At 40.5% G+C, this 7552-nt stretch overlaps 1 long non-coding RNA gene across 1 annotated transcript; it reads left to right on the plus strand.

Annotated features, from left to right (window-relative positions):
• The first annotated feature begins 166 nt into the window (after positions 1–166).
• LOC125527583 lies at positions 167–3377 on the plus strand. Its single transcript, XR_007292194.1, has 2 exons — positions 167–1778; positions 1893–3377. It is a non-coding gene; the product is annotated as an uncharacterized LOC125527583 (long non-coding RNA).
• Positions 3378–7552: the final 4175 nt, after the last annotated feature.

Below are 7552 nucleotides of genomic sequence, written 5' to 3' on the forward strand. Positions count from 1 at the left end.
CCTGCCGCACCGGTCACCTCCATCGTCACCGCGAGTCACCTCCTCTTCCGCCGCCAGGAATCCCGTCACCGGCAAGGTAACTACACCCGTTCCTCCCGCCATGCTTGCTGCGAATGTGTGATGTGTTAGTGCTTGATGCTGCGTGCTTGCCAGCTTGTCGCTGATGGTCTGCTGCTGCTTTCCTGTATATGATTTTTTAGTCTGACTGTTAGACTATGATCCATGCTCTTAAGGGAAGGGATTAATATGCTGCTGAACTGGGGGTCCTCTGCCGCGAAGAAGGTTTGGTGTTGGGGCTGATGTTCCCCTTAGAGTCTGGGCATTTCAAGCCCCTTACATTGTTTCAATTTTGATGAGAAGCGATTTACCTGTGCACAAGTTTCATTGAAATATTTTTTTTCGTTCAAAAAAAAAAACTTGCTGCATTAATTTGTTTTATCTGCTGAGCAGGTGACGGCGCATGGGGACGAGCTTCCTGGACAAGAAGATCTGTGTATTCTTCTTGATGGTGCAAAGTTGAGGTGTTCTCAAATCTCAATGAACTATTTTATTTTACTATTGACACTTGAATGCTCTCTTTTTTCTGATTAGTTTTTTTCTTTATTCTTATGTTCTTTACTGCCGATTTCAACTTTTCAAGGATTTATTAGTTAATAAAAGTTCAAGGATTGTTGGAGAACATGGAGCCTTGGGTAGCTGAAGTAGATCCTTCCTTAAGGGCCAGATGCCTTCTGGTTCATACGAAAATCATGAAGCAAAACAGTAGAAGAATATAAGGTGTTTAACACAATGGCAGTCAAATTTTTAAGGCATGAAGACTGCGGCAATGCGATGGCTATGCTGATTAAGTCTAATAAGTGGGCTGGCCATCACAAAGTCATGTTTAACTATCAATATGTGAACACAACATGTGATTATATGGAGTTTGTGAGGAAAAATGATAAGTTAAGAAGCTAGCTGGGTGATTGTCCACTGGCGTTTTTTTGGATAAGAATTGTCCACTGACGTTTGCATGGTATGTAAACTGCCTGCATCTTTTACTGACAGATCACTAATGTGAACATTTTATGCATTGAATATTACTGAGCATCATCTTCTGACTGATATGGACAATCTCTTGCATTATCTTGAGGCGACTGGGCATATATGGACTTAGCCTAGAAGCGGGACCTACAGGCTTCCATAATTCCAGAGAGGTAATTACCCGCCGTCTCAACTATATTCCAGAGAGGTAATTGCCCTGGATTTTCTCTTTAATTATACCATATTGTTTAAATTTTGTAGCTGTCATTTGTGCATGAATTGGTTACATGTCTGCAAAGCTAACCAAATAAGAATGAGATGAATTGCATGTCTGCAAAACTAACCAAATATGAATGAGATGAATTTCCTCTTTGCACAATCCACATAGTACATATTATATGCAAAAGAAATATGTTTATACAGGACATTTTCTCTCTCAGGGTTATACGTGCGTTGCACGTCCACGCCCACATCCTCGACGGGTAGAAAATTAGCGCAAGGATCAAATCCCCGACCTGTTTTTCTTTCTTTCGGTCTTTGTCCTAAACTGAATCCTATCTTGTTCGCTGCAACAGCAAGATCTAGCTACCGTTGGGGATATAGAGGACCAGGATGGACAACACGTTGCCATTGAGTTTGCCGAGCTCGCCAGGACAGACCATGAGCTGGTGACCTCCGCGGCCGAGGGCACCATCTATCTCCAGAGCCCCATTGATGTCATGACCCTCGCCGCTTCCACCGCCACCACCATATAGGTGAGCAAACATGCACGCCGTACCCTTCCTTGGTTATGTCTGTAAACATACGAGGTTGATTGTTTGTTACTGGTTCCGGAGTGTGAGATTGCTAAATGGCGGCTGCTCTTACAGGAGCGGTGTCACCCTTCGAGCAGAGCTAAAAAGAGTGATACTATTCTTTGGTCAGGTTATGCTGCAGATTATTATTTAGAGGAAAAACATTTATGGAGCCCGATGTCTTTTATGTTTTTTTCCTGAATTTGCAGCCGCTAAGTTTCTGAAGCTTGACCGACATCTTTTTAAGCAATAGTGGTAATCACGAGTGGCCTGATACCGATATGCACCTTGCAGCCGCTATTGCTTTCTATCTGATTTCGCTCAAATTGAGTAGTTTGGCGGTGGGTGTTGGGTAGTAGTTTTGATCAATTCAGGATATTTTGTGAAATAATCCTATTGGATTGCTCTCCAATTTTATGTTGTGGATTAAAAAATAAGTAGCAATTGTTTACAAGTCCCCGCTAAAACAAGTAAACCTGCTGTTGTCAAAATTTCAAACCAACTAAGCAAGCAGAGAGCAATGATTGCATAGCAATCAGGGCCTGCCTCGATCGTTTGACATATGACATGACATAAACATCATTTACAAGTCCAAGAAAGCTCTACAAAAACCAGTTACCCAAACTTACCCTGAGTTTGTTAATTAATAGTTTAATACTAGGATTCTTATGCATGTCTACTGTTGTTTAGGAAGCTCAGGACATGGTGGTTCCGTTTTGGACGAAAAAGAAAAAATAGTACCAATGTGTTAACCTAATGCTTAGCTGATTAACTGCAGATCAAAATTTATTTATCCCTGTTTGCGCAATATGTAAGTATTCATGGTTATTGGTCAGTGACCTGGGCATATGTAAATTTTATGCATTCTGAATTTTTAGCCCTTACGTTCTTGTACGTTATTCTTTATTCATGCATATAACTTACTTGTACTTCGATTGCTCTACATTTTTCTTTTTCATCACATATTTGACACTTTGTAGAATCTGTGTGTACCTCTAAATCTCCAAAATTGCAGAGGATTGCTACATTATTTCATTAGTCCATTTTAGAGCATGTCAAATGGAGCAACTTATTTAGTGGTAAAATCTTCCCTCCAAAGTCTGCTGCTGGCCACGCTCCTTCGACAGTCGGTACATATTTTCTCTTGGGTAATTTGCTTCACCTAATCTTTAGTACCACTTCTATCATGTATTGTGATTCACCTTTAATGTCAGTATTTTGTGCATGGCCCCTTGAGCTCATGTCTTCTATTGCGGTCTGCAAACTATCATTTTCGGTCAGCTCATATCACTCTATCCATGCTATCAATTTTTCTTGCTCACTAAATGGTAGTCTGACCTTGACCTGTTTGTGTCATCAAAGAAGGGAATTTTCCTTTTTTTTTCTACTTTTCTCTTGTGTTTGTAAAATATATTATTTTTTGTTGTATATTATAGAAGGATTGGGCATGGAGGTTTCAGATCCGCATGCGAGTGTTTGTGTATATATTGTACCTCTATATATCTTTCCAAATTCCAACTTTTGGCATTACCATATTTTTAAAGAATGGTTGTTTAGTGAGTCATTTGTTTACTTATGTTGTGTTTTCACTGACCATGAGTGGATTATTATAAAACACTTTGTTGGACAACAGTATTCTTGCGGTTTGTGGTTAGGTTGGGCACCAAGTATAAGCTGGTAACATTGCCAAGCATTTTCATTTTGAAGGGCCAACATGAAAGGATTTCTTCCCGCAGCATAACAAAGAACCCAATGGGTGGATGCAAGACCCGAATGCCTTTTTTTACTAAATCCAAAAATATTATATTCATGAGAAACCCAAAGATATTATATTGACCAAGAGCAGCATGAGCACACATCTATGACTAAAAGGCATGCTTAGAAGGTTTAGCATGCCTTCTTTACTGGTAAAGAAAACATAAGATATATTTGACTATAGTCGAGTACATGAGTATGAGTACAAATAAATTCAAACATGAATCAAAAGTTTTGCCGTTTCATTGATTAAGCAGAAGGTTGGCCAATTAATCACGGAAAACAAGGCGAAAACCAAAACAAATTAAAGGGCCATGCTCACTCTCGACAGCGTGCCGAATGCCACGACAAATGCCAAAAAAATAGAAGATATATCTGAATTATAGTTGAGTAAATGAGGACGAATACAAATAAATTCAAACATGAAGCAAACAAGCCGCTATTCCATCATTGCCGAAAAGAAGTCATGAGGCACTCTCTTGTGGCATGAAGAGACAAGCATTTGGCAGCGTGCAATAGTTGCAACCCACATGACACGAGGTCCATGTCGTCAAAGTTGCAAAGCTCTCGGGGACGTCCACTGCTCCAACACGCCTTGCGCACTCAGCCGGTACCGCTTCTGGGTCGTTGCCCCGACATGCCACTCCATAAACGTGCGTTGCACGTGCACGCTTACTATGATCAATAAAAAACATTTGTTGAATTGTATCCATTATTTTGATGAAAACTTCACTATTTTTAGTATTATTACATATTAAAAATAATAATTTTGTATCATGATAGAGACGTGCGTTGCACGTACACATTTACTATATTGATATAGGAGAAGCAAACTGGGGTATGGCAAGAGCCAAAAAAAAAAGAGGAAGGGGGCGAACACCACCCCCGAAACAGGGGGAAGAGGATCAGCCTATAAGTTCCGCCAGATTTTTAGCACCGGCGAGGATCCAGTCCTTCCCCTGATATTTTGTTTTTCCCTCGGAACGGAATTTCACATGATGAAGTGGGGAAAACGGTTTTTCCCGAGGGAAAAAGGTAATAGTAACAAGTTGCAGTCAAAATATACTTGTTCTACGGAGAGGAAACGTAGGGAATTAGGTGCTATCATATTATTTTTTTGCAGAAACAGAAACGAATACAGAAACTCCGGAAATGAATACAAAAACATATACTACCGGATACAAACACGGAGCAAATACAAAACAGACACGGAAACAGAACCGTGTGTTGAACGGAACTAAAGACCCCCTTCAATAATAGAGAAATACACACAAAAACAAACAAATTTGAGGAATTGTTAACATTGCTACAAAATAATATGATTGTGTTAGCAACATATGGTAGTATTGTAGTAGTACATGACAATTTCGTATAGGGTCTAGTTGAGTACGTGTGTGTTAGTAAAAGTTGGTCCTCAAATGATCCATTCTCTCATTCTGCTCATGTGTCATTGTGTGTTGTTTGATAGTTGGACTACAAAGCAGCTATGGACATATAGTAGAAATAGAAATCCCATATTGACGAAAATAGAAAGTTCCATTTCCACGTCTATTCCATGAGAAAATGTCGTTCCGTTTTTGTTTCCATTTCTGCATTAAAAATTCCATTGTCATTTCCCTTTTGCAAATTTCTGTTTTTGTTTTCATATTTCCTCTTCGTTTCTATTTTTTCCTTCGGAAAAGCTAAAACTCTCCACTTCATTTTCATCCCTAGTGCTTGGTTGGCATCTCAGTTTTTGCCTGCCTCAATGTTGGGGATATCGCTTATCGGGAACTTATCGGTCGACCCATAATAAGGGGTAAATCGGCCAGTTTATCGGCATATCGGCCGATTTATCGCCATATCGGCTGATTTATCGGCAGATTTATCTTATCGGTCTGACAGCGGTAAGCGATAAATCGGCCGATTTATCGACATATCGGAAGATATCTTAAACAGTGGCCTGCCTTGCATACACTTCAAACAGACAAAAAAAAACCAACATTTGTATCTAGTTTGGTTGCCTGCATTGCGGATAGGTTTAACCTCTACTAGGGACATATTTGGTTGGCATCTCATTTCTGCGTGCCTTGCATACACTTTTCAGCTGGGCCTGACTGAGAAAAAACGGACAAGAAACCAACATCTGCATCTAGCTTGGTTATGTGCATTGGAGGATAGGTCTGGCAAACACTAAACGGCGCCCTCTGCGCCCGTTCCTTCGGCATACGCAAATGGGCGCATACTCCCCACGCCGAGATGGGCTGGCCCATATTACATCCCATTTCCGTTTTAAAGTGGTGCAAAAATAGAGCGAGCAACAGGTTTAGACCTTACGACCTGGTCGTGCAAGCGAGCTACGATAGCCAACTCGAACAATCCCACCGATGTGGTTATGAACATCCATTCTATTCCTTTATTATTCCTTCATTTCGTTTTCGTTTTCCTTTTTATTTATTTTTTTCTAATTAGATGAGAAAAGTTCAACTAATTTTATGAACGTGTTTTGAAATTTAGTGAAAAAATTTCAAACCCTATGAATTATAAAATATGTGACTTTTTTTTAATTGGTGAACTTTTTTCAAATTTGAAGATTTTTTTAAAAATTCGATGAGTATTTTTTAAAATTTAATGATCTTTTTTTAAAATTCAATGAACTTTTTTCTCAAAATCAGTGAACTTTTTTTGAAATTGTGATTTTTTAAAAAGTCGATGAACTTTTTTTCAAAGTCAGTGAACTTGTTTTCAAAATCTATGCGCTTTTTTCAAATTTGTGAACCTTTTTGAAAATCGATGAACTGTTTTCATCTTTTATGAATTTTTTCTATTTTGTGATGTTTTTTTAAATCTATGGACAATCAAATTTGTTCAATTGTTTTTCAAAAAGAATCGTTGTTTCCTCCGTTCCTAAATACTTGTCTTTCTAGGCATTTCAACAAGTGACTACATACGGAGCAAAATGAGTGAATCTACACTCTAAAATATGTCTACATACACCCGTATGTAGTAGTCATTTGAAATGTCTAGAAAGACAAAAATTTAGAAACAGAGGGAGTATATAGCGCGGATAAACTTTAGTTCTTAAACGTTTCGCATTGCAATCTTGTAGTTGGGCATAGTTGGTCTAGTGGTTAGCCTACCATGCACCGGAGCTTGTTGGTTGTTTTCGAATCCTCTCAAGAGCGAAGTTTCGGGGTTGACTTCTTGCGCTAATACATTTTTCACAGTGCCCCGCACGTTCATGGGCCGGCCCACTAACGGGCTTCAGTGGCGCCCGGATCCTCAACCGACGCATAAGGCGCCCTAAAGGAGCTCCTGATAGATTTGTGCATGGATCTGCGGGCGGTTTACGAGCCACCCGCGACAGGGCCGTTTTTAGTGGACTTGTTCGGTTTGTCATTTTCGCCTGTCCCGTAAAACCACTAGAAAAACGCGATCCAACAAGATTTTATAGGATCTGCTAGAAATGGTCTAATACAAATACAGGCAAACTTTTCATTGCAAACAAAAACACCGGATGTCTGGGGCGATCTTCTTCCTTTTGAGCGGACCACAGACCGATGGCGCGTTGATGTTGTTCCCTCTCCATCTGTGAAGCCGGCTAGTAGTGTTAAAAATGTTTTTATATTATGGGACAGAGGGAGTAGGATATACCGCTGTCCTTTTGTGCACTCGACCAAAGAAATGGTTCTGAAACTCCTCAGGTTTGTGGGCCAATACTGGAGCTTAACACAAGCACGTCCACTTCTGCTGCGTTGCAGCCGTCCAGCAGCGATGGCCGGAGCCGGGGAAGACGAATCAGCTCCCCCTCCTTCTCCACTAGATCAGAAAGTAAGCTGCGGTATCATCCTCTCCCCTATCCTTTCCCGTAGGTGTTTCTGATAGATCCACCGATTGCGGATGCGGAGTTCCTATTTCGCTATTAACCAGTGGATCCTCCCTCCCTGCAGCAGCCCATGGAAGAGGCGGCGGCGGCGGCGGTGGGAAAGCTGGGCAGGTTG

Source organism: Triticum urartu, unplaced genomic scaffold (genome assembly GCF_003073215.2).
Source record: "Triticum urartu cultivar G1812 unplaced genomic scaffold, Tu2.1 TuUngrouped_contig_4268, whole genome shotgun sequence".
In the NCBI taxonomy this organism is placed as follows: Eukaryota; Viridiplantae; Streptophyta; class Magnoliopsida; order Poales; family Poaceae; genus Triticum; species Triticum urartu.